Source organism: Drosophila navojoa, chromosome 3 (assembly GCF_054131105.1).
Source record: "Drosophila navojoa isolate 15081-1374.11 chromosome 3, UAZ_NAV_1.0, whole genome shotgun sequence".
Taxonomy (NCBI): domain Eukaryota; kingdom Metazoa; phylum Arthropoda; class Insecta; order Diptera; family Drosophilidae; genus Drosophila; species Drosophila navojoa.
Window position 1 is genome coordinate 5875327 of NC_142891.1, and position 27781 is coordinate 5903107.

The window sequence follows — 27781 nt, forward strand, 5'->3', positions numbered from 1 at the left end:
TGGCCCGCCTTCATTTACATTAGTGACATTGGCAATGTGTAAATCATTTGTCTTGTGCGTCGAAGCACTCACACTTCCCGTCTCATGTTTTATGGCACAACAGAGCGTTGGAGTTTTATGGCTTAACCAGAGCCAAGAGGTTTGAAAATGAGAGAAAAAAATGTGGTATATATGTATTTTTGTAAAGAATCTTTGGTGGTTAAATTTTATATGTATATTTCAGGTGAAATTCTAAATGAAAGCTAAAAATGAAAGGGATAAAAAATATACAAAAATTAAGGCAAAAGAAATTGGATTTTCTTCATTTAATTATCTTCCAAATTTAAATGAAGCCGGTTCTAGCCTGATATGAATATGAACAGATAGAGATTGAGGTAATGAGAACAGAGCTTTATGAAGAACTTATTATAACTTAGATAAAGTCATTATACCCTAGTTTCCTTAGTAACAGGAATAGATACTAAAATGTGATTTAATTAAGATAATATAAAATCATTTTGCTTTGGTCAAAATAAAAGTTTATTGTATTTTACATACTTTTTGTTTGAAGCTAAGCAAATAATACTAGGGCGAATCTCTAGTAACAATCTCGCTAGCTTAAAGCTCAGTTAATGGTCTAAAGATTTCAATGTAGTTTAGTATTCTTCCCACACTTTCCACTAGCCTCGAATCAGACCAACATTTTTCTTTCTTACCTTATATTTTCTTTTCTATCAAGATGACTGTCAAATGTAAATTAAAGTATTTTTATACTCTAAAAAATTGCACTGCTTTGAAATACTCATATAGAACCAGAGCTTAAGCCGATTCCGCAAATTCCTCATGCGATTTTTGCCACGCACACACTTAATGATGCCTTGCGGATAGGCAACTCATTTGCAGGCAGTCAAATTGCAATTCCATCGAATCATGCGTAAGGCTAACAGGGGCGCCCATGAAAGACATTGAAGGCTTTATGCCATTAGATAACTTTATGACATTATGCTTGGGCGGCGTCTAATAAAAGTTGTTTCACATAGACACACACACACACACACACACTCCCACGAACAAGAGAGTAATGCGAAAAGTAATTAGTCGACAGCTTTCAAAATTCCTAATGCTAATTGGCATTTAATGCGGCAAACGAAAGTTTTGTTGGCCACATTTCAGCCGCAAGATCATTATACGCACGAGCACGCACGGCCACGCCTCCACGGGGCATAGTATTGGGTTGCCAAAAATGTCTTGCACCCAGGAGATTACTCTGTAAATTATGCGAGCAATCCTTTTAAGCTGTCACTTTTATATTGTGAATAATTTTGTGTTAAAATCAAAATTGCGCTCACGCGCCGCGTGTTGGCCCCGGGCATAACGAAAGTGAAAGTGGAAGAAATCACCATAAGACATGGGATGGTATCGGAATAATAAAACGAATCGAAAATAAAAAAATGCTTGAGACAATTGCTTGGGCATTTGTCCTAAGCCCGAGAGCCCACACCAAACCAGAGCAAACCAAAAGCAAAACCCTTTAAGCCTCAACTGCCATTCACGAGATTTGCATGCGATACACACAAAATACGCACGCATGCACACGCACACACTCTCATAGACACACACGCGCATTCATCCACGGCGACCTGTCGTTTCTGACATGTATTCTCGAAGCCAAATACGAAAGTTTTGCGTCCCTTGACAACTGTGCAAAGTACTTGAAAATAGCTAGATGCTATGCTACAGATAAGCATAAAGTTTTAATAATAAAGTTACTATAACTACGCACTATATTATGAGGGTCTTTGGTCTGACTTTGTTTGCTTTGATTATAGATAGATAGATAGATGAATATATAGAGAAATAGATAAGTGGATAAATATAGTCAAAGATAAACGTAGAGAAAGATAGGATAGATAGATAGATAGATATATATATATATATAGATATAGATAGATTGATAGATAGATAGATAGATAGATAGATAGATAGATAGATAGATAGATAGATAGATAGATAGATAGATAGATAGATAGATAGATAGATAGATAGATAGTTAGATAGATAGATAGATAGACAGATAGATAGATAGATAGATAGAAAGATAGATAGTCAGATATATGATAGATATGTCTATCTTTTGGATAGATAGATATATAAATAGATAGATAGATAGACTGGGATAGATAAATGATAGATAGAAAGCCAGATACACACACAGATAGATAGATAGGTGGATAGATAGATTGTGATATGGTATTTAATAAATTAAGTATAATATATTGAACTTTCAATTGAAAGTTTTCTTATAAAAAAAAAATTCGCCTATCGAGCGAAATCCGCTTTCCATTATACTTAAATCTATTTAAATTTATTTTCCTTTAATTATTTATAAATGATAGCATAATGATTAATTTTGCATTATTAAAAAAAATATCTTTCATGCAAAATTCTCTCTTTAAATCCAGTTTGAAATATTCATGAGCTAATTTAATTGAATCGCAATAATTAAAGTTGAAACAATAAGAAATGTGTCCACTGTTTGGCTCTTAAAAAAATACTGTGAAATGACAACAAACGATTTTATTATCTTTTTTCTCGTTATTAACATAAAGGCGTTTATTTATTCCTTACGCTCTGCAATTCGTATGAAATGTTCATGAAAGGTAAACAAAATATATATTTTTTTAAAGAAAGCAAAATAAAAATGTATTTTAATTAAACGTTTTCTTCTTTAAAAGATTCTTTCTTTCTTTTTTCAATGCAATTGTGGTATCCAGGCAATATGTCCATCTGTTTATTGTTTAAAATGTTGGAAAATTAAACGTATTTATGTAACGAGGCATAGGCTTACAAGGCTTATAGTAAACTCTTAAACAGATATGAGATAGAATTGATATAGAATTGACTCCATTTTTATAAATCGCAAAATGATTTCTAATTACACAATAATATAAATAATAAAAATTATATTAGTCATAATTTTCTAACAACAAAATAGCTTTCTAGCTTTCAAGAGAGTTTATATAGAGTTTATATAATATAGACATATACATATAATATAGGTAATACCCTTAAGTTCTTCTCAGCTTAACTTCTCAGCGCAGTTTTCTTTACAGCAAATTTATCATATACACAAATTGAAATATTTTAATAAATTTTATGTAAATTATATTGTATTTATCGACTGAAAAGCCTTTCTTTGCCTTTATCAAATATTCTTTTTCATTTAAATACATCAATTACTAGTTATCAAACGAACTTAAATACTTCATTCAAAACCGTTATCACATGGAAATTGTATCGTAAATTATAAATTTTGTTCAAATGTGAAAAACTTGTGAAAACTGTTTCACTTGCACACACACACTCAAGAGTTAGAGCACATGCACATTCGTATTGTGATTTCACATGTTTTCCATAGCTTTTCTTCCGCTTCTTCGCTGCCAACAGCAGTTTTCAATTTCATTGATGTGTATGTATGTGTGTGTGTGTGTATGGACCATATCCTGGCACAGTGCCTACTCAAAGTTGGCCAAGCTCACACTCTGGCTCTGGCTCTGGCACATAATGAAATTGTGTTGCCTTTTTTCACCAATGTACAATATTCTTAAGAGAGTATAGTATGAGTGTATCCCTGTGTGTGTGTGTGTGTGTGTGTGTGTGTGTGTGTTTGTGATGTGGTGTGTGCTGCGTGTATGTGTGTGTGGGTTTGTTGGTTTGCCGGCGCGTGTATTTATTTATTTTGGTTTGAATTTCATTTTGTGGCTGCCATTTGCTTATACAATTCTCACTCTTTACTGCTTCTCCCATACAATTCTATTTATTTCTGTCCATCCCCCGACCCCAAAGACGGCTCGTGTTATTTTAACGCATTTCGAACAACTTTGCATTTCAAATTTCTTCTTCTATTTTTTTTTTTTTTTTTTTTTTTTTTTTGTGACTCGCAAAATGACGTGCGAAAATTGACGTCGCTTTTTGGCTTTGAAGTGCTAGAAATTAACAAGTGTCTATTTTTTTTCTTTTTTCATATACCCTGTAGTTAATATATAGAAAGGGAAGCAAAAGGTTGAAACTTTATAAAGTGAAACTGATTGTGGAATTATATGGAGAGCGATAGTTCATTCTCTTTATCTTTTTTTTTTTTTTACATATACTCAAATATAAAGTTCTTCATTCATTTTTTTTTTTTGTAACTTAACAGGGCATCTGTTCGTCTATCACTCACCCAATTGTTAAAAATTGTTAACTGTCGTCTCTGTTGGTCATTTGCATGGAAATGCCATTAGAAGAGCGAGAAAAATAAATTGCGCTTTTGGTATTTGACAAACGTTTTATCAATAAGTAACTCCAGTTGCTGAGAAGTGCTCATATGTTATGTGAAGAGAAACAGAGGGAAAGAGAGACATAGAGAGGCATAGAGTGAGAGGAAGTATGAGCTAGACAAGACTAATTAAGATAAATTGGGCTTGTAAAGATAATTTGGTACAAGTTGATATTTTAATAATGAAATTAGCTTGTAAAATAGAAATCTATGTTATAGATGGATATCTTAGCTAACAATTGATAAGGCTTGGGCTTGGGTTAAAGACACAAAACATTGTTTTAGAACTAGAAAATAAGTTAATAGATGTATGTAAATATTAGAAAAGGAATGAATAGTTGGATACATATGAATGCAATCTACAGTTTCAGATTTGTATACTAAAGTAAATTCATAACTGAATCAGAAGTATCATAAATAGCTAGAAATATATTTAGAAGAATTTATTCCATGTATCACAAACTAATTAATATTATTTATATCGATTTATAAACTCTAGCTCATAGAATCTAGAGATCGTTATATGTATGTATGTATATCATGTATCAAATCCAATTACATCTAAAAGTAGAAAATAATCTCTATATTTTCTATTAACATTGGAGTAAACAAGCAAACGCAAAGCTAATTGCTTATAATTCCCAACAGATTCAGGCACCGAAAGCTCTTTTGCTGCGATATAGATATAGATAGTAGATAATATTTCCCAAGCACAATAAATATTAAATGAAAATAATCATTTTGTTTGGATAAATTAGATTAGATTATGCTACCCAGAAATCGATTAGCTGCTTCTGATAGATATACAGATAGTAACTAAATTAGTTTCCCTTGACAAAGAGACTCGATATTTTTCAATATCTAATTCTAATGTTATTCGAATGTTATGCTACATATGTTTCCTCTGTTGCACAAATTGTTGCGCTCTTTTTGGGGCCTCGTTTTTTTTCTTTTCCTTTCTAATTTTGAGCTCTGTGATTTATGTGCCCAGTCTTGAGTATCAGCGCTACATTTACATGACATTGGGTAGTCGAGCTAAGCGAATGTGGTGGTGGTGTGCCAGGTCTGGTCTGGTAATTTATAGATAAGCGAGCCTCATCAGCCACGTGTCGCCAGCTAGAGGCAACGCGCACTCAATATGTTTGCGATTAACTTGCTCTGGACATGCAGGAAAAAAATAAAAATAATAGAGAGAACCAGAAAAAAAAATTGGGACTTTTTCATGGCCCAGTGATGCCAAAATAATGTGCCCACAAAAATGCCGCAACAAACTTTGCCGCCGTCCAGCCTCCATCCACCTGCAGCCCCAGCCCCATCCACAGCTGCCACTTAAGCGGAACCTGTTGTTAAACATAATAAGGCTGATGATTTGTGGGTCGTTCTCTTCTAGCTGGCTTTAATTTATGGCCACAAGCGACTCGTGGGCAGGCTGCTTGCCTATTTACGAGCCCCACTCAAGTGTGGTCCATAAAGTGGAAGCTGTTGTTGTTGTTGTTATTGGTGTGGCTCTACCTAAGTGATTTTCCATGTTTAAGCGTACTTCAGCTATAATTGGCTAATAGATATTTGACTAATTGCTGCACTTGAAGCCATAATTTTTAACACTCATTTGTGTTAATGAATTTGAATTGGGATTAACATGATTTGCACAGCTTGTAAATATTTTATTTAAATGGGTAGCATTCAAATTATTTCACGTCTTCCATGCCACAAGACACAGCAAAATATTTTAGCTGCAATTTTATTTAAAATACTATAAAAGGAAAGTTTTTCTGCCTTTCGTTGGCTCTCTTTTGATATTCTAAATAAGATTACCATATGTGGTAAAGCTGCACATCATTTACATATTGTCGCCTTTACTCAGTTTCATATAAATTCATTTTACTCTTGCACATGTACACTGTTCAAAAATTAATGCACATCAATTTGTAAATTTATCTGTTTTTACAAATAAAATATTATAGTTATGCGAGATGAGAGCGACAAAAATTTTGGAATTCCATTGAGTTTTCTATCATTCTATTTAAATTATTTATTCTTAAAAATATAAATTAAATACAAAAAATTGTTTATAATATATATAATAAAAGTTAAGTACAAAATTAAAAATTTACAAATTTAAAAATGTTAAAAAATGTTGATTAAATTCAATAAACTTGTTATTACTTATATAATTTGTATATATAGAAATAATTGTCTTTACATTTATAAATAAATAATAAAAAAAAAAATAATAATTTAAAAAAATTAAATTTTTTTTTCAATTTATTTGTTCTTATTGTTATATAAATAATTTAATTTTCTAATATTTTTAGATTTATAATTTTTTTTTATTTTAATACAATTGTTCATGTATGTATATTTTAATTTTAAACATATATTTTTTCAATTTTGTTTTTATGATAAATTTCATTTTCTAAGATTTATATAATCTAATTTTTTTTTTTAAATATTTTATGTATAATTTTTTTTTTTTTTTTCATATATACACTGTCTTGTTTTTGCTTCTCTAAAATCAGTCAATTAGTTCATTCTTATATTTTTCTTATGTTTTTTTCGGTAATTATAACATTTTTTTGCAGTGTAAGTTCTAAAATTTTTTTCGTTTTGGTCAAGTTTCCAACGCATTGTGTTAAAACCACAGCGCAAATTGAGTGAAGCGAGCTGAAGGAAGAGTAGAAACTGTGTGAGTGGGGCTGGAGGTTCGAGTCATGCAACAGGACATAAGTGAACAGAATGAAATGGAATGAAACGGAAGTCCCAATGGTCGAATTTATGATATAGCCTTCTAAACGAAGGTCAGCATTTGGCCAGATGACATTTTGTGGAAAGGACTCGCTTGAGCGATCAATTAATTTAAGCGCCAATGTTATGGAGTGACCCTGAAAGGGTTAGTCAATGGAGCAGGCGGGGTAGGTGGGGTCAGTGGGTCAACTGGCTTGGCGAATGTTTTATTTGTTCAAGGCTCTCGCTCACCAGTGTCGAGCGTGCTAAGGCTGAGTTGAGGCCCACTTGTCATTTGCATGCTCTGCGAGTCTTGGGTGTCTTTTTTTTTTTTTTTGTTTTTTGTCTCTTTCAATTTATGAAAGTGCATGAAAGGACAATTATTGTAATTGAAATTGACGCTGAATGACATCATTTTACAATTTATCCTTTACGTTTCTTAAGCGATGGACATTGTTAGCAAAGGACCTAATCGAATTGAGTATGGCAAGGTGTATTGTTTGTATATTGAGTAAATGACAGGTAAAGTGATTATGGCCTGAAAGTAATTGAGCTATGAGTGAGGGACAAAAGATTGCAGCTATAAATATATATGTATATAATATTGCTTATAATACTTCTGTCTTACTTTATGTATGAATAGTATGTTCTATGTACTAAACTTATATAGACTTGCAGTTACGGTATTATGTCAAACCATTTACAATGCTAAGATATCTTCTATGATACCAGATAGTACTTTAGAGTTTATAAACAAACTAACTACTTTAGTTAAAATAACTAATACATTGAGTTCTATTATGTCAAACCATTTACAATGCTAAGATATCTTCTATGATACCAAATAGTACCATATATAGCAAAATCTTTACCTAATAAAATTAAGATGCAGGTCTATAAAAAATATTCATAAATTACTTTAGAGTTTATAAACAAACTAACTACTTTAGTCAAAATAACTAATACATTGAGTTCTTCTCTATAAATAGCACTGATTCCTTAATTTTCCCTAATCAGGCACTACACAACATTTAAAACTTAAAAACTTTTCCAAATACTCTCAGGTATTTTCCTTTCTACCAAACGCAGCTCAAGCTAAAGTTGTTCAAGTCTCATTCAAATTAACTACACTCATCTTCTTGTTCAGCTGTTCTAAACTTTCTGCTGTTAATTAAGCCACATCTGGCTTATTGCCAATGAAAGAAAATCAAAAGCCGCAATTACATTGCTGGAACAGCTGTTGAGTAAACTCGCATAAATTAGATATAACTTTTAATGGACTGCGCTTCAAAATCAATTAACAAATTTGAACAACTTGCTCAAAACTTGGCAAAACACTTAAAAAAAAAAAAAAAACCTCTAGCTCATTATGCCATAATAATATTCCAGACTGCTTTCGATGAGTCATTGGGATGATTTTTGATTTTCAATTTAACGGTCAATGAACTTGATGGGCAGCTCCTTGTGGGATTGTTGCTGTTGTTGGCGCTCATTAGATAACCATCGATACGATTGGCACTTATATTTGAAATGCCCAACAGCAGGACATGGCCATTAGGAAGGTCCAGTCGCCATACTTCGAACCGATGCTCCATGCTCCATCCGTTTCTTTCGCACCAGCTCATTCCGTACGGATTTTGTGTGATTTATGATTACGGGTCTGTAAAATGTTCGCTTGCCATTTGTCGCTGTCTGTTGTCCGGGTTACGAAGCTATCATCCGATCAAATTGAAGGCTCGCCTCATCGTTAGCCAACGTAAAAGTTCTGCTTCTGCTTCTGCTTCTGCTACCTCTTCTTCCATTTCTCATTTTATGTACTGTATTGTACGTATTGTGGTCCGGCGTGGTTGTCGTCGTGCTGCCAAACTGTCAAACAAATGCAATAACTTTTAATGAGAATTTATGCGTTTAATTTTATCAACTGACTTTAATAAATTTTTCAGCTTCTTTGATTCCTTTTGATTTTATTTGTCCAATGAACTTTGAGTACTGAATAAAATAGAGAGAAATTGGGTTAATATAAATAAAGGATATATTAGATATTCTTCTTTGAGATTTTTGCGCATGTTTTTTTTTAATTATAATTAGTTTATTTAAGTCAGTAATAAATTTATTTTGTACATGATAATTTTGTATATGTTTACTTTTCAGTTGGATGCATATATACATATATGTTTTATATAATTTGATTTATTTTCAATGAATTTTGCTACCCATTAAAATTGTGAGCTTAGGGTAAATTGTGTTTTTTTTTTTTTTAATAGACGGAAAAAAAAATTGTAGTATATTTATTGCTCATCGACATACATATATTTTAATGAAATTGGTAAGCAGTATATGTAGTATAGATATTATATTCATTTTTTTCATCTACAAATAAATTCATTCAGATTAAGATTCTGTTACTTAGGGTATTTCCAAGTCGAGCACTCCCTGGCTTATATCTTGGCTTTTGTAATTGGTTTCGCATATTCGGCCACAGTTTTTGCTTTTGATGTTTAATTAAATTGTGTTTTATTAGTGGCCTTTGGACCAAATTGTTTTTTTGATTCACATTTAAAATCGAATTAAAGTCCAGCCAAAGCGCGAGCTCAAATTGTATTTGTTTTTATGTCTGATACTTTATGGCCAAGTTAAAAGGATATTGAATTGCATTAGCTGCACGCTAATTGACTTGGTTTATTGGCAGCATAACGAATAACCCGAATGGACCCTGGTATAGTTACAAAGCTGGCCAAAGGCTTACGAGCTAACCAAATTCCCCCTCTACAACAACTTTAATTATAGTAGAAAAGCAAATGGAGAAGGCATTGAAGGTCGTGTGTGTGAAGCAGAGGATGAAAAGCAACTGGGCTTGTTGTCCAGAGAACTGAAGGGAGAAGAACAGGGAAGGCAAAATGGGAGAAGAGAAGAGGACTGCAGAGAGAAATGTGAATACTGAACACTGAAGAGCATAGACTGAAAACTGAAGACTAAAGAGAGGAGTTGGAAGACTAAAGAGAGAGTACAGAATACTCAACAGAGAAGAGAGAAGAGGAAAACTGAACAGTAAATAATGAAGATTGAAGAGACAAAAATTGAGCAGTGAAAAGAAGAAGAAGAAGAAGAAGTCGAGCGCAGGCTGAAGAGAAAAGAAAGAAAAGGGAACAGTGAATGCTGAAGAGAGAAGAGGTTAGAATGAAGACAGATGACAGATAAGGGATAACTGAAGACTGAAGAGAGAAGAGTAAAGGCTACAAATTGAGTACTGTGAGAAAAGAAAAGTCAAGAGTGAATATATGAAAGTGTAGAAAAGAGTAGATGGGAAAAATAGAGGTAGGAAAAGATAAGAAACTAGTATAACAGAAAATATAAGACAAGAATTGGAAGAAAAACAAAAGAAAATAACGAAACGAAATAAATAGAAGAAAACAATTGAAAATTAATTATGCAACAAATATTAATGCAGCAGAACAATCAAAAAATAAACATACATTTAATGGGACAGCTTATCTTTAAATGTGAACATAAAGTAAAGAAAGTCGAGGCTTATGCCTTTGCTCTTCTCCTTTCACATTTTTGCAAAGAAGTAATTAGCTTCTGCTCCATAAATTCGCATATTTAGGTACTAAAGCAAACATTTATTTATATGAAAATCATGTATAATTAATTCATGATAACGCAGACAAGTTTCCGAGATGATAAGCTCATTGAATATTTATTCTCAGACTGCAATCGTAATTAAGGCACATCATTTGGTAAACTCTACGCAGCGCATCCGAGGCCCAGACTGGCAATTAGGCATAGCATACTTATGCGGGCGGCTCAAAGGCTGAGCGTAATTGAATTGTCTGGCAATCGAGGAGTACAGTGCAGTAACAATAATAACGAACCAGTTGGAGGATGCTGGCTGCAATTATCACTTGCTGCAAAAACTTTGGCCAGCAGCTGAGCAGAAAGATTTCAAGCGCCTAATTAGCCACACGTCGACGTGAAATTCGCTGAGCTTTAACATGGCCAATTGAAATAATGTGTGTGTGTGTGAGTGGGTGTGCGGTATGTGGTGCGTGTGTGCGTGAGTGTTGGTAACTTGCTGTTAGCATTAATATTGCGCCACATGCACAGACACGCCCGTTTAGATCCTTTCCATAGCTCTCTAGCTCGCACAGCTCTATGTGTGCTTTCTCTGTCTCTCTCTTTTCAACACTTAGACAAACATAACTGTTTTTTCAACAGTTGCTATTGCGACTAGTTATTGCTGTTTTAAAGCTTTTAGCAGCGGTTTGCAAACTTTTTATTTGAATGTCTAACACAAAGTGTTTTTGTTAAGTTTTTTGTTGGACTTCAAATACTTGAAATTCAGAGAGTTCATATTTTATGATAGTGAAAATATAAAATAGTGAAAATATAAAATAGTTACTAAATTCTGTAACAGTTAAAACAATCTAAAAATTTTATAGTACATCCTGATTAAAAATATAAATATTTTAATGCCAATGCAATAGATATTTTTTAGAGTTCTTCTCTTTACTTAAGAACTGAAGATTGAATATCCTCAATTTTTTTTTTCACCTAACCTTTACCTTCTCAAGTTCTCTGGGCTGGAAAAGCAAAATATTTGTGTCTCAATAAGTTTTAAACTCTCTTATACATATAAAATATTCTGGTATTTAAATATAATTAAAACTTTCTTTTTTAGGAGTCTCAGAGTTTCTTCAGAGGGAAGATATATTATTACTAAAATATCATTAATTAGAGACCCTTTATATGTATATATGTATATGTTTATATCAGTCTTAAGTTTCTGTGTCAATAAAAATTTAAACTGATTCTAATAAATTATTTTTTTAGAAATTAATATTTCAAGCAAATGATTATTATTTCAGCTTAAATAAAAAAAATGTATACATAGAAAATTATTGATTTATTTAACTTATTAAATTTTGTAGCCAATGCTTTCACATAACTTGTACTTCTTCTACACCGTTTTCTCTCAGTGTAGTTAACATCTATTCTATTCGCTTTGGCATATTCATGTGCGTCGGTCAACGGCTTTATTGAATCTGCTGCCGGAGGCTGCTTTTGCAGCTGTTGCCATGGATATATTTTCCTCTATCGTTGTTGTTGTTGCTGCTGCTCAAGCGTGTTCGCAACGATTATTGTATTAATATATGTACGTGTGTGCGTCCGTGTGTGTGCGTGTGATAAAGCGCAAAAAAGTTTCACTAGCTAAAACAAAAAGCAGCTTAAAGTATTTTAGTTGCTTTTTGTTGCCATTTCCACAGAGGCGAAGCTGCTGCTGCGGCTGCTGCTGCTTCAACTACATTTTTTTGAGTGAGTGAGTGGCCACAGCAAAGTGAGAGGGCAAGAGAGAAAAAAAAAAAAAAAGAACTATGATTGGTTGAACAGCCATGTAAATATCCTATATGTAAGCTGAGAGCTTTAGCTGGAGTGCACTTTGACTTGATATAATAAAATGTTCTTTGAGCCTGAACTCTCTTAGAGAAAGTTTTTGAAAAGCATAAAAGTCACTGCAGAGGCTTGTAATTTGGGCTTTAATATGCTTGCATTCCATATGAATACCATGTATTAGCAACGGGCATTATTAATGTATTTAAAACCCTTTATAAAGTCCTTAAAAGTTTTAAGTTTTCATCATATAAAATAAATTAAATGCAAAAAAGGTTAAATACCACACTTTTGTATACAATTGTTTAAAAATAAAGTGTCCTATATAAAAAAATAAATGAATAAAAAAATTAATAATTTTATTTCCTCTCACTTTTCATTTAACTTTCGCTCTTTAATATTCTCTTCAAAAAACCCCAACTTCATTAAATTTTCAATAAATTTCTTGGTTTATCAAGCAAACTCTACCGTTGTGCATACCCTTCTCGAACATAAATTCTTAATGGCTGGCAGAAAAGTTTCGCATTTACGCTAATTTATGTGCATTTGGGCATCCAGGAGCACCGCTGCTCGACCGATGCCTCTTCAATTTGTTGCTCTGCAGTTCTCAACTTTTAATGACGACTTAAATGTCAAATAAAAAACTTTTGCAAAAACCGCATTAAAGTTGGCAGTGTTGTAAAATGCCAAAATGGCGCATTAAACAAAATGGCAAACGCCATTGAATTAATTAATTATGTTAATTACCGAATGCTGTCATTAAACAGTCGCATTATCTTCATCTCTTAATTTTTAATATGCACATTAATTAATTTGCCAGCAAATTCGAATAGCTTTAAGTTCTTAATTCCAAAGGACTTGCAACGAGTTGCAAGACGAGCGGCAGAGACGAGGTTAGGGGTACGAAAGGAGGTCAGTTCATTGCCATCGAAAAGTGGGATTTGTTTGAAATGCCCTAAGTTTGGGTATTTGGATTGTGATAGGCAGGCATTAATTGTAAATGATGTAAGGGAAAAGTGATCTATTAGTAACATTGGATATATCTAACTAGGTAAATCAATGTGATACTGAAATTAAAAAAATAAAATATTTTACTTTAATTTACTCGGTATAAAAGAAAGATTATGCAAAAAAATAAAAGAAATAATATATCGAATATTCTGGCTTTATCTCTTGCATATCTACTTTAAATCATACAAAACATTTCTATACCACATATATTATAGTAAATATATATAATGCGTGTAATCATTATAATATCTATATAATAATTTATAGAGTATTTAATGTTCGACTATAGAGGAATCCGACATTTCCAACGCTAGCTTCTACTTTCAACATCTTGTCTTCTGCTCAGACAGAGGCTGGGTGCAGTGGCCTTAATGGGTCGCTAGGTGGCATATGCTTGCGTCCCTTGCCCAAATGCCTCGTTAAAGGTGCAAAATAATTGGCCATTTAGCATTTTTACAGCAAGAAGCACAGCAACAACAACGAGAACAAATTGAATTTTCAATTGTCGTTGGGCAATATTTGTTTGCTGTTTAATTTGATGTGATTCTTGGGAATTTCACAATTTTTGTTGCCGTTTTTATATGGCCATTATCTGCAGCGCTGAATGGCCGGCCACAGGTGGTTTTTGTTGCACGTTTCTCTCTGTGTCCCTCGCTCTATCCTGCTTTCTCTGTCGGTCAGCCGCTGAGGTCAATTTACAGTCACGTACGCACTGCCCCAGAAGTTGAATGACACGCTGAGTGGGTCCAAGGCAAGTAATAGGCGGACAGCAGACGGACGGATGGTCATATAAAATTTGCGTGTCCATAGAAATATTTAATAAAAACAAATATATATGAGCATAAAAATCGGACATAAATATCATGTAAGAAATTAAACTGCAGCTAATTTAAAATTACATTTTAGACAACAGCTAAAAACAGTTTACAACAAAAAATATTTATATGTATTTATATTATATTTATTTATATATTTTATATATATATATATATATATATATATATATTTTTTTTTTTTTGTGAAAAGCTATTAAAGGCTTGAATATAAAAGAAAAAAAACAATGATTTTTATCTAAATGCTAAAATTTAAATTTTTTGAAATATATTTATATTTATATTTATATTGTTTTTATTATCATTTTCTATATCTAATCTGAGACTTCGTCTTAATTTTTAAATAAAATATTTTCGAAACATTAAATTTTTTTATAAGTTTATGTATTCATTTTATAATTTATATATTTTTAATATATTTTTTTGTTTTTTTTTTTATAAGTTTATATATTTATTTTATAATTTATATTTTCTTATAATTTATATATTTATTTTGGTTTGTTTCTTTCGAATCATAACTTCGCACATAATTTACGTTCTTTGGCTATTTTGCTTTTCACATACTTACGTGATTCAATGTGGTTTGTGTCTCGGCTCAACGCATGAATGAAAGCTTTTTGCGCCGTAAGCGCTTTACGTAACGCTTGTTGAGTGCATTCGCTGAGTGCTTTTTCATAAGCTGCAACATTGCGTATGAGTAATTTTTGCAATTCAATTGCAAATTTATAGATAAGCTTCAGTTGACTAAGCGATAAAAAAATGTGAATAATTTGTTTAATTATTATGAATATGAATGTGTCATAGATGCGAAGAAATATAAATATTAGTTTTGAGCTTTAAAAAGGGAAAAATAACTGTTATTCTTACTTGATGTCGTCACTTAAATATGATTTTATCAAATCTTAAGCGATTTATCTGTACTACAAAAATACATTTTCACACATTCACTTAGAATATAATCTCTCTACTAGACTCTGGCATTTTATTTCTCTAAAAAAGTATTTAATTAACTAAGCACAACTAACTAAATACTTTTGACAAGCAATGACAATAATTTAATCAACAAATAGCTACAAAACGTTTTTAAAATTCCTTAGTTTATTTAGATTTGACAGGCCTCCTTATTGCAATAATTGATTGCAAAAACGCAACGAAAAAACTTTGTCAATTTGTCACGAAGTTATTTTAATGAGTTACAGCAATGTTCGAGTTGTTGCTCTATTGCCTTTTACGGTAAAAAAAAGAATTGTTTGAAATATTTATTTATTTATCTTTATTTTTTTTTGTTTTGCGCATTTTTATTGTTGTTGAAATTTCCGTCATTTATTGCTCAATTAAACTGTTCGATTGCGGTTTGCATTCGCAATTTGCATCTTGAGACGCGGGCGAGGTGCAGCTATTCAGTTAGTCAGAGGCAATCGCCCGATCTACGGTCATTCGCAGCTATGTATGTAAGTGTACATGTATGCATATGTAAACATGTACACATGTGCGTGTGTGTGTCTATATGGTATACAGATCCACACTTAACAGTGTTATGTTTTATGCGGCACTCAAGTGCAACTCATGACCCTGACGTTGCCTCAAGTTGTTGCCGTAATGTCGTTGATTTGTTGACTTTTGATTAGTGAATGTAACTGTAATTTGTCGTATGTGAGTGATGGGTATATCGGGTAAAAGAGCATTATGTAATAAGAATGAAGTGCCACCATGGAAAAGGTCTTATTAAACCGAAATATTCATTAAATTCTTCACAATTGATTCTTTATTTGTGTTACTGATCCAAATCATAACCAAACTTTTTTCGACTAGAACGTAAAGCGTTATTTTGAAATCCTATAAGTAAATGTGCAACTTTTTGAGCGAGGCTAAAAGCTCTACTTAACAAGTTTTATTATTATCATTTTGAAAACTTTTTATGGGAGTTCAAACAAATTTTTTGAGATTTATATAAAAAATTATGTTTTTCAAAAACTTTTTTTTACTATTATTGGGATTGAGATTTATATAAAATTTTACAATTTCCTAAGTTCTTAAATTGATTAAGAATTGCAAAGCATTTCAAGTTAAGCTTTAAAGTTAAGAAAGAATCATCAAGAATTTCGCAAGCCTGAGTTAAAGCGAGATTAAAGATCTACTATATATTATATATTATATTTACATTAAATTATACTTTAAGCACATTTTACACACCCATTGATTTAAAACTTTAAACATAGACGAGTGAAAGCTCACTGCGGGCTAAGCATTTCGCTTGAGTATCTTCCAGTCGTGCTTTATGCAAATTTCAAGAATTTGCAGTTACTTAATTTGCATGCCAGACTCTCTCGCCTCTTCTTCTGCTGCTGCTCGCCGCTTGCATCCTCCGTGCTCCCTTTGCCATCAGTTTCGTGCTCGTGCTTCTTTGTCGCATCGCATTGGGAGGTATGCATTCGATTAGCACCTCATTTTGTTTTGTTTTGTTTTGTTTTCTGTATTTGCTTTGCTGTTTTTGTTTTCGGTTTTCTGTTTGTCTTTTGCCATCCAGCTGTTGTTTTGCATTGCGATTCATCGCCTTTCCACTCTATATACACATATATCTCTCTCGCTCAGTTTTGCATACAAATGTCCCGTTGCTGTCGTTTTCCCATTGTTATTTTGATTATCTTGGCTTTAATTTGTGCAACCCTTCTATCTCTATCTCTCTCTTTCACTCTATATACTTCTCTATCTCTCTCTATATTCTGTTTCTGTTTCTGTTTTTATTGTTGGTTGATATAACACTTAGATAGCAGACGCTCAGACAATGCATCTGTTTGGCTCGCTGAAAACGTGACCGTTATTAGCGTTGATTTGTAAAAAAAAAAAACAACAACAACAAAAACTTGTTTTATTTTGTCTTTTTTTTTGCGCAATGCAAATGAAGCTGAGTTATTGCATCGATTACAGTTTGAGTCTGAATTAGGAAATGCGAAATGTTTTCAAAATCGGCCCAATAGATCAGAAACTCTTGAACCCAAATGTGTAGATAGGGTGTATTGTTTTTGTTGAAGAATATGTTAGAGGTTAGGAAGCTTATATAGATTTATTAAAGATTAAAATTCGTATAGAGTTGGGCCCATTCGTACGACTGTTTTACACAAATGTCTTATATGTCCTGGGGGGCCTGTAGACCACTCTCCAGAATAACTCCTTTCCTAAAATAACTTTATATATTTACTTTCTAACTTCAAGCTGACAGCGTGTTTATAAAAATCTTCTACAAGAAAATATTTAGTATTATTTTTATTTTTATTATATCTCTCTTTATGCGTAGTTCCCTAACGTTTGCAGATGATCTGGCCTTACCATAAGCTGCAACATATAGTATATATACATATATAGCTTATCGCAAAAGAGTAATGCTTGTCACTTCTTTATAGCCCTCAACAACTCTAGTGTGTTTCGCTCTTCAAAAACTTTGTATGAAGAGAACACATTGTTATCTCTCTTCTTCTTCTTCTTCTAAACCCTAGATTCTTAGTATATGCCGCTCTTTTGAAATCAATTCTTGTTTGTGTTAGTCAACTATTGGCTTAATTTATTATTACTAAATTATACTGGCTAAAATGTTCTATAGAAAAATCTTAAATATCTCTAGATAATACTCAAGATGAAGTCTGCCATTGACGGATGCCAATGATATCATCTATAAAGATTTTATTATATGCAAAATCTCTTAAGTTCAAATGCAAATGATGAATAAGTTTTTCCAACTAGCAGCAACTGAGAATATTCTTTGATTGGGCTAAAATCAATTTAATTTCATATGCAAAGGAAATTTCAGCAAACCTCAGGCATTGCTCTTACTCACTCTTTCCCTCCCCTCGCTCTCCCTCTCCCTCTTTCTCTGTATCTCCCTCTCTTTTGGCATATGCAAATTGCTACCAAAAACCTAATTGAATCAAATATGAGCGCCAATCAAGAGCAAAAGATTTTCCCATACACACACACACATACACGTACATATATACACACACAGATAGAGCGAAAATTACACAGATGCAGCTAACAATTGGCGCACGTTGCCTTTCAATGTGTGTTCTATTTCTAATGCACCTCAAAGATGATAACGATGATGATGATGAGGATGATGATGATAATGATGACGAATGCAAATAAAGCGTCTACAAATTGTGTATCAAAATATTTGGTTTTACTTGGAAGCTCTGTAGATCTATACACAATATATATGTATGTAGGTACATGAAGTAGATGACGTATACGTAATATTTATTCAACTACGCATATATACATATGTATGTACGTATGTATGTGCCCAAATTGTTAATGCTACCCATGCCTATTTCTGTTTACGAGCATGATCTGCTCTTTTCTTTTGTATTGTCTGGCTGCGTGTCTAGCAGCACGCAGATCGCTTGTGTCGTCAGTCTTTCACGCTGTCACTATAGCGACTCACACACACAAGCACGCGTACATGCACTGAATTGTTGTTGCGCGTGTGTGCTGACCCAGCAACATCCCACCTGGTAACATACATACATACCTACATATATATATATTTCGCTTTGCCTGCCCTGAGCTCTCTCAACTAGGAGTCTAATACATTTAGCAGGCAGCTTGCCAACTGCATGTTAAAGTTAATGTTAATGTTAATTGTGTTGGATATGTTAATGCACAGATTGAAATTAATGTTAATGTTAATATGCTTGTGCAATGTTAATGTTACGTCATATATCAAGCAACTGGTAAGCTATGTGCATGTTAAAGCCGATGTTAATGCCAATGTTAATTGTTATATTGAGGATAATGATGTTGCTTATGTTGTTTGGTTAAAGGTGAGCATCACGTGAATGTGAATATAAAACCTAATGTTTGTAATATAAATGTAATGTTAATGTTAAAGATTGGGTCTACAATAGAAAATGTTAAGAATAAGGCCTAGATTTACTAGAAAATGCTTATGTGAATATTAAATGTAATGTATATGCTAAAATTAACATATTAATAGCGTAAATCCAATCAGTTAAACATTAATACACAATATAATAACATATGTTATTAAATGTAAATGTAAACGTAAAATTTACTTAAATTAACATGCATGTTAATGCTATTCTGTATTTAATAATAGCAAAATGATTTTCCAGTAATAAATAATAATCCAATGTTATTTAAATTAATAAAATATAAAATATAGTAGTGTAAATGTTAAGTCGAGGTATTACTGCCTTACCTCGACTTAACATTTGCACATTAGGCATTATTTGATATGTGTTCAGTAAATTCACAGGGCGCAAATATCTCGACCATCATCTAGTTTTAGCTAGATGCTGTTGTATATATACCTTTTCGGCTCTTTAAAGACTACAAATATAATGAAAGTTTCGATACTAGAATGTGTCATGTTATGTATGTTATTGACGGCCAATTGCCAATTGTGTGTGACTAATGGCGAGCGTTGTGAGGATGCTAATTGCTTAAATCAATCGATGCGATATACCAGATATTGGTTTGGTTAACTATGCCATACTATATGTAGATATAGTGTATAGTCGTATACTATATATGGCCTGAATGGCCGCCAGCAATGTGCAAATGTTTTTACTTATCTCATCTACTCTTCTGATGATTCGGTTCATGGCATTTAACACAGCTGCAATTGTTTTCGGTTTTCTGTTTTTTGTTGGGGATCTTCTGTAAGATCTATTGAATTTGCCAATTTGCAAATCTTTTGTGTGTTTGGCGAACAATTGTGTGGCTAAGACAAGCAGAACGTTACGAGCGATGTGGTTGAGAGAGTACAGAGATGAAATAATAACATAATTCGGGAAATTGCCAAATTTTATGTTCGAAGCTGATGTAATCAGCCCATTAAAGCTGGAAAGGTTATAAATATACATACATGCATGTTCATATACTTATATGAATATATAATTTTTTTATTTTTAAAAGATTTTTTCATGTACATATAGATAGATAGACATTTGTACTTATATAAATATATACATTGATATAGAAAATAATAATAAAATATTCCTAAAATAATAATATATTTTAATATTATGTACACTAAATTTATAATATATTTTTTTATTTAATGAGGTATGAAAGAATAAGTTTAAGAAATTTATAATAATTTAATTGTGTAGAAAAAATATTTTACACAAAATTAATTTTAAATTATAGTATACAAATAGCAATTCTTCAGAAAAACTTTTATTAGTCATGTAACAAATATTAAATATAAAAGGAAAAACATATGGAAATGCCAATAATATATATAATATATATATATAATTTAAAAGTGAATATGTTTTCACAGTCCACATATCTGTCAATAAAACAGTGCAACAAACCCACGATATTTTCCGGGTGCACTGCCAGGGCACTGTCAGCTGCTTTTAGTTAAAATACGATAATAATAGCACAGATATAGGTAAAGCAGACTTGCATATGCTTATAAATCAGTTAAGTGACATTCAAACCGAGTGCTTATTTACAATGTGCTTAGGAATAGCCACAAATAGGGCTTGGACAAGGGCATCAAATAGGGCTGAGCACAGCGAGAATTTGTTTTCATTAGCACCTCAGAGCAGTGATCGGGGCCAACTGTGAAGGCAAACAGCGTGAGTAAAAATAAGATTGAAAAACAACAACAAAAATAAATAACAACAACAAACTAACTGATATATCCTATAAGTCTAAGAGGAAAGGGTGTTATTGGCTTTTAAGTTTCACTCATAATAACAAATGCTAATGCTACAGAATATCTGCTAGTCGAGCACTCTACGTTCGGCTGAAGCCCTGTGGGCATTGGGCAATTTGAAAGCGCAGACGTTGCGGCAGGCAGCATGCAAAAGTTTGGCATCCCCTTTACTGTGGACTTTGGACCCGTTAGTTGGCAAAAAATAAAACCAAAGTCAAGCACATTCAGTAGAAGAGGGGGATAGAGAGGAGAGCAGAAAGCAACTAAATCTGCAAGAAAGAACGATGTTACAAAGTTTGAGCAAAGCTGGAACAGCGCAGCCCAAGCAAGCGAGTTGGCTCTCCCGCATTGGGCTCTCCCAGTGCGGCGCTCTCAGGGAATAGAGCGACAAGCAGAGCACCAAAAGCAGCACCAGAAGCAGAGCCAGAAAATAGCGACAGCGCCGTTGATCAGTTAACGCTGAGAGCTCGTCGCGTGCAGTTCGTTTGAGTAGCCGAGCGTTTGTGTCGCTTTTGCCGAAAGTTGAAACGAAAGCAATCGTCGTCGTCGCCCTCGTGCACACGCTGGAACATCATAATCATCATGCTGATAATGATGATCTGATCCAGCGGCTGATCGTGTGCGTGTGTGTGTATGTGTGTGTATTAACTGCGGCAAAGGCAGGCAACAAATACCAAAAGCAACAGCAACAACAGCAGCAGCAGCAGCAACGAAATTCAAAATTGTGAAACGAACTTTTGTACTGGGCAGCCCAAAAGGTAAACCCAGCACCTTTCCCCTTTGAAAGAAATCAAATAAAAGTGTAAAGAGCAAAGTGCAAAAAGAAGCAGCTGAATTTACCAATACCCCAACCCATCCCTTCCAATACGCTCTGCTCTCTTGACACTCGCGTGCGCGTGTATGTGTGTCAGTGAGTGAAGAAGAAAAAGTGTTTCGCTGTATGGGTTATTGTAGATGTGTTGATGTTGTTGCCCAAGAACTAAAACAAAACAAACGCGAAGAATCAGCAGCAGCAGCAGCAGCAACCGCGGAGTTTGCTTAAGAAATGTTTCTTTAAAATTTTTCCACTAACAAAAATTGAATTGAAATGTGAAAGAAAAAACCACAGCAAAAAGAGTTGGCAGATACGTGATTAATATTCATAATTTTCTAAGGCAATCGAAAAGAGCAGCAAAAGAAGCGAAAAGAAATTAAATATATATGTATGTATATACATATGCATATATCAATATATACAACTACATGTACATATACAAATGTATGTATATTGTTTTTTGTTATTGCTATCTCTGTCACAAGCACGCTATAATTTATTATAACAGCGACAGTTTTTTATGTGCCTGAATTCCCCTTCCTTTTCGAATATATAAATGTGCATAAAAAGTAATAAAGAAACGCACAAAACAAAACGCGAAATTTTCAAACGTCGCGACAACTCGGGCAAAATATAACTGAAATATCAATAAAGAATATATATATACATATATAATATATATACTTATATTACAAATTTATATATACATACGTATTAATACCGAGTCTCTAAGCACTCGTATCTGTGTATTTCAATGTGATTAAATTAAATAAAGTAAATATATACATATATATATATATATAAAGTATATACAAATCTCTGTTTATATACGTTTTTGTGTATTAGTGCTTCAAGATTAAGCAAAATAAATATTCGTGTTTAATGTAAGTAAATTGAATTTTCATTTGCTTAACTATGTATTATTTTTCAGTAATTGATAAATCATGTATGAATATTATTAATTACTGCTACTAATTTGAAATATTAATAAATTAAAAAAAAAAGTATATTTTAAACAAAAAACTACGAAAAATAAATCCAAATCTTTATGTTATATGGGATCATATAGATCATATCAATCATTTTAGATACATGCTTTGAAATTGGGATTTTTTAATAATAATTTCCAGCAAACAATTTCTTTTGAAGCCTATAAATTTCTACTGAACAAAGAGGCTTAGCATATAAATTATGGTCAGCCTATGCTTTGTTTGGCATCTAGTATTATTTTTATTTAAATTGTGTTACCTATTTTTTTTAGGCACAACTTAATCTGTATTAAGTAGACAACAACATTTATTTTCTGTTTTTGCTCATTCCAAAGAATATCAAAACAAAAGAAATGCTAAACAAAAAATGCTTTTAATTTACGCTCATGTAGAGCATTTATGTTCGCTATTTAAATATTGACTTTTGTTTAGAAATCACAATTTATTGGCTATTTAAGTCTTCTATAAAGAAACAATTTATTAGTTTCATTGAACTCTTGTATGCTTCACTCGTGTCTCATAAGTTAAGTTCTTAAAGTTTTTTTGCTTCTATTTTCTCACCTTGTTTTGCTCCAATTTCTTTCTCTATTTTTCGTGTTCTGATGTTTTGTGTATTCGCGTGAATGCTTCAGACCTCACCAAATCTTTATACACTACAGCAAAGTGGGCATTAAAGCTTTGACAGAGCTAATGTATTGCATAGAAATATAGATAAAGACTATATTTTATGGCTGCTTAAATTTAGTACTAATCTTGCTTTGAGTTATCTTAGCACAAATTAAAATACAGCTGCGTTCATAAAAATTTAGTGTAACTGAGCAATAAATTTATGAAATAAAAATTTAACGACAAGCTGAACGTATATATTAATAATAATGTATATTGATTATAATATTAATTTTAATTTGTTTTCAAAATATATGAGTTTATCATGAATTTATTGTTGTCTATGTACCGTAGCTTTATATAATATTTATTTTATTTTTATTAATCACATATATTGTTTTCATACATCTAACTCCCTTCCCTATTATTTTTGCTCTCTTATTCCAATTTATTCTCTTATTTAAAAAATTTCTTCTTCAAAATATTTCGCAGGCATGCAAAGCTTGTTGGCCGTATAACGGTTCATGTAGGTTGCTGTAGCTGTGGCTGGGCGACTTCAGCGAGCTGCCGGCGAGTTAAATATGGGCTACATGTTATATGGTCAATGAGATAAGACACTTCAGCCAGCTGAGCACCAGCCAGCCAGAGCATCAGCACTTGAAGTTTATGGCCGGGCTACTCACCCCACCAAGTGCCCCGCTATTACCTTTGCTACGTGTCTCAGTTAAATTGTAAAATCAACTTTTATGGCCTGTTTTTTTTTTGTGGTTGCTTTTTTTTTTGTATTTGTTTTGGGTTTTTGCTGTAATTTTTTGTGGTCTATAGAAAATGGAATGACACGTTGTTGCTTTGGCGCATCAGCTTAGTTTACAGTTAGTTAATTAACGGTACTGACAAGGAGATTGGCTTGCTTTTTGTGAGTGTGTCGTGTGCACTGCAAGAAATTCTTGTTCTAAAAAAACCTTATGTGTATCAAGCAAAAAAAAAAAAAAAAAAAAAAAAAAAAATAGAAATCTATAAAAATATTATTTTTAAAAGTTCGCATTTATTTTAATACAAATTTTAATCTGATTCCTATTTTTGTTATAAATTATATATATTATTATAATACAAATGTTTTCATATGAAAATTGTATATAATTATTTTGGAGAGTGAATAAAAAATTAAAACAAGTTGAAAAAATTGCTGAAGAATTAAAATTATAAAGCTGTAGAAATACAAAATAAAAAATTATTTATTTATTTCATTTTTTTTCCAAATTTAATTTACGCGAATGAAACTATTACTAAGTTTTGTAATAATTCAAAATAATTGTATGAGATTATTATAAAATATATACATATATATATTTTTTTTTTAACTTAAAACGAACGGCCCGCAGTCAATAATAATATAAAAATGTACTGAAAGTTAAAATGCAGTGCGAGCATGAACACTGCTTGCCATAAGTATGCAGCCCAAATACAAATAAATTATGCATTGACTTTCCGCCCCAAAAGCACACGTACAATATATTTTTTAGTAGGTGCTATATGAGCTGGAACTAGTCTCTCTCGCTCTCGCTCTCGCACTCGCACTTGGACTTCCTGCTCGATATCAATCACTACGCAAAGGTTCCCAGTTGACATTTACTTTTCAGCACTTGATCAAATTCAGTTGTTGCTGGAAACGTGACTCGACTGCCAACGGGCTTATTAAATTAGCCTGGTTATCAGGCGCCTTTTGTTGTTGCGGCCGTTATTATTATACTACTACATTTCATCTGGCTGCTCATAGAATTTTTATATTTATTATTATTGTTATTGTTGGTAGCAAAGAGTTGCCTCTAATTAGCTTTGGCTCCGGTTCACTCTTTACTGCCTTTATTTGTGGGCGAAGTGCGAAAAGATATCACATCTAATTGTCTGTTGGCTCGGCTGTCTATCTGTCGCACTCAGTTTGTCTTTTATTATATTTCTCTTTTTTTCTGTTTTCTTTTTTTTGTCAAGTGTCAGGCACTTAGATAATTTTGGCATTTATTGTCGAAGAACCAGAGATAATTGAGGAGTTTGCGCTTGGGCGTTACGTACTTAGATTCCCTTGAGTTGTCCAAATTTTTGGTGAAAGCTTTCAATTAAATTTGAAGTGAAGTTATCTAAAAGTCTGTAGTCAAATGCTAACGGAAGCAAAATTTTGAACTAGTTCAAATGGCTTTTAAGGATTGAAAACTCAAAATCAAATTATATTTAAGCCGAATAGAAATACATTTTAATATTTAGAACATGTTACCCTTGATCTAATGAACTGGTTCATTTTGTTCTTGAGCCAGTTGGATTCGGATTGCTGCAGATAACTGAAGCCCACGCTTGGTTTAGTTTTCTAACCAGTTCTTCTTCAGTTCTTATGGGAACTTTAGATTTTAAGCTGGATAAAGAAATTTTGATTCATATATCTGGTTATAGCTAGTTCATAGTTATTCATTAGTTTAATTAGCTGTAAATTAGCATTAGCTAACTTAATCTTGATTTCATTTGCAATTTCAATCATAATTAAATAAATTAGCTTCATTAAGCAATTTGTGAAATTCCGCACAGCTGTCGCCATAGCTAGTTTGAATCGAAAGCAGTTCAATTGAATCAGTTCCGCTTACATCATTTACACTTGAAATGAATCAACTTCAGAGCAGGTGCGAAACATTTCTTATCATTTCCTGTACTTTGCGGCGGTCGCCCGCCGATTTGCGGAAATTACCAGAATCATGAAACATAACTTCAGACGTCAGAGGCGAGAACATTGCCGCCAGATGTTTAGACGTCAGAAGTTTGAATGGGGATTGGAAAGTGCGTCATTGAGTGGCAGGCGTTAGCATTGGCACAGCACTGTTAATGAAGCGTTACCAATTGGATGCCGGCTAGTGATATCCGCTAAGTGAAGTTGGCCAAACAAATCGAGCCATCGAGTAATGGCCATGAATCATCATCGGGCGCATTCGCATCATTAACAGGTGCTCCAGCAAAACGTTGACAACGTTTTTTTTTTTTTGGGAGCGGGAAAGGGGGAGAGGAACCACTCAGCGCAGCAAGTCAACAAAAATTGAACCACTCAATCAGCACATTTGTGTTAATTCGTGATACGCGTGGCTTTTAACATGCATTCAACGAAAACCAACTTGACAGCGGATGACTGAACCGAATTTGTGCAAGTGTGTGTCTCTGTGTGTGTGTGTGTGTGTGTTTGTGTGTTGATAAGAGACAATCTAAACTATTTGGTATCTCAAGAGATATACTTCTAGTGTATCATTGTTACTATATACATTATTCCATTATATTACTATGGATTATTATATATATATTATTCTAAGTCTGCAACTGAAAGAGCTCTAGCGCATGCCTTTACGATAGTGTGAGAGAACTTGAGTGGATCTTAAGTTGAAAGCGATCAAGATTTTTACAAAATCTAAGTTTTTTTAGGAGAAGAGCAGAGTTGAATACCTTTACGAGTTGAACACCTTTACTTCCACATCACAAAGTTGTTTTCAAAGCTCCTTATCTGTTAGTAATCTACGAAAATGTTTCTTTTCTCCACAAACAACTGAATATTGCATGATAACAAACGAAAACTTTCATAGTTATCGCATGCTTAACCCAAAGTCGTCTATTCACGAAAAGTATCTAAACAACATGTACAGCTGAGGGAAAAACAATATTGTATAGATGCTCTGTGGATAGACTAAGACTAGATGTCCATTCATGTTTCAAAATAACTAAAATTCCATACTTCTATAACCTCTTATAATGTTTAGCTAATAGAAGAGTAAAATCATATATATAGGATACCATCTAGTTGAACAATCTGTGTCATTACCTATCGTCGCATGTGCCTATTGCTGTTTGTCATCTCTTTGATATCACACACACACACTCCTCTGACACAGCAGATACCTTTTATCAGTGGCCACAAATCTGCGCAAACAACAAATATTTAGGCAGCTTACAGATATAATATTGTATATAAAGCCGTCGACTATACATACCTATGTATATGCTCGCCTGCTCATATATCTTATCTATTGTGACATGGGCATGTCAGCATTGTGAGCGACGCACTGAAACGCAGTTAATGTAGAGTTAAATACGATTCACAAACCTTCCAATTGCGATTTCAATTTCAATTTCAATTTGCCATTCCCATTCGCCGCATTCCCATTCCAAATATGGCATTTCCCCGTCAGGGTTGCCACTTGGCATGCAGCAAGTGTTGCCAAACCAACGCCCATGCCAGCCAAGGAAACATTTATTATACCGACATGCTCAACTTTAAATTTTATGTGCCAAACAATTACCAAAAATAAAACATTTAAAAATAAAGAGTCGCAAACACATGCGAAAATAACAACATTGTAATGCAAGTCTGAAAAGTAATGCTCTATCTAGTATGAGCTAACTATACAT

General features: G+C 32.9%; 1 protein-coding gene and 1 long non-coding RNA gene across 5 annotated transcripts in view; one reads left to right on the forward strand and one right to left on the reverse strand.

Moving 5' to 3' along the window:
• Positions 1 to 27781, forward strand: part of Pde11 (Phosphodiesterase 11) — a 94147-nt gene that overhangs the window by 7112 nt on the left and 59254 nt on the right. For 2 of the 4 annotated variants that reach the window (XM_089258063.1, XM_089258068.1), the window contains exon 1: positions 21383 to 22639. The exons of 1 other annotated variant lie outside the window; for it this stretch is intronic. The gene's annotated coding sequence lies outside the window, so the exon portion shown is untranslated. Of the gene's footprint in view, positions 1 to 21382; positions 22640 to 27781 lie in introns of those variants that run through there. One more of the 4 variants, XM_089258064.1, reaches the window with a different exon arrangement.
• Positions 8281 to 9050, reverse strand: LOC149091641 (uncharacterized). The gene is made up of 2 exons (XR_016196541.1): positions 8948 to 9050; positions 8281 to 8887 (listed from the first exon to the last, which is right to left on the reverse strand). It is a non-coding gene; the product is annotated as an uncharacterized LOC149091641 (long non-coding RNA).